Genomic DNA, 773 nt, shown 5'->3' with positions numbered 1-773 from the left:
AATGAGTCTATATTTTAAAAAATTAAAAATTTAAATATATTTTTAAATTTAAAAAAATTAAATATCCGTAAACCAAAAAACCAAGAACAGACATTTTCTCTAAGTTTTAAATAAGTAAATAACCAAACGGATTCCGTATCTGCTTCGTTGATGTATGCCTATTAGCTAGGAATGCTATGTTTCTCCATACCAAAAGAAAAAAAAATAAAAATAGCTAAACACTTAAACACGACAAGTTATTATGATATGTGAAATTGTGAACGTCCGATGCTGACTGAAAATAATAAATCTCACATGCAAATTACAAGAAATAGTTTTGGAATTAAAACTAAGAGGAATGCTAGGGACATTAATTTTTATGATTTGTAACCATCAAATAACCATGAATAATGGTTTTAATGGTGTGAGATTGGTATGAAATTTTATCCAATAACTCTCTTTTTTTTACTGGTTATATGCTAGCCAGAATTTAACAAAGTTACTGGCCCCTAGACTTTTTCTTTCCTAAGAAGAATGTTAGGGGGACAGCAATTTTTATGTTTTGTAACCATCAATTGGCCATTAATAGTCTTTTTAAAGATGTGAGATTATATCTAATGGTAAAAGATTATTCACTTTTTTTTTAATGGTTAAGTATTGGCTACAAAACACAAAAGTTGCTGCCGCTAAACCTTTCCTTTCCTAAAACTAATTCGTCCGCATGGTGGGACAATAATGCTTGCCAATTATGGATAACAAGACCAAATACATATATAAAATAATAAATAAGATAA

Source organism: Arachis ipaensis, chromosome B08 (assembly GCF_000816755.2).
Source record: "Arachis ipaensis cultivar K30076 chromosome B08, Araip1.1, whole genome shotgun sequence".
Taxonomy (NCBI): Eukaryota; Viridiplantae; Streptophyta; class Magnoliopsida; order Fabales; family Fabaceae; genus Arachis; species Arachis ipaensis.
The sequence above is the reverse complement of the archived record's forward strand: the minus strand, read 5'-3'. Positions refer to the sequence as shown.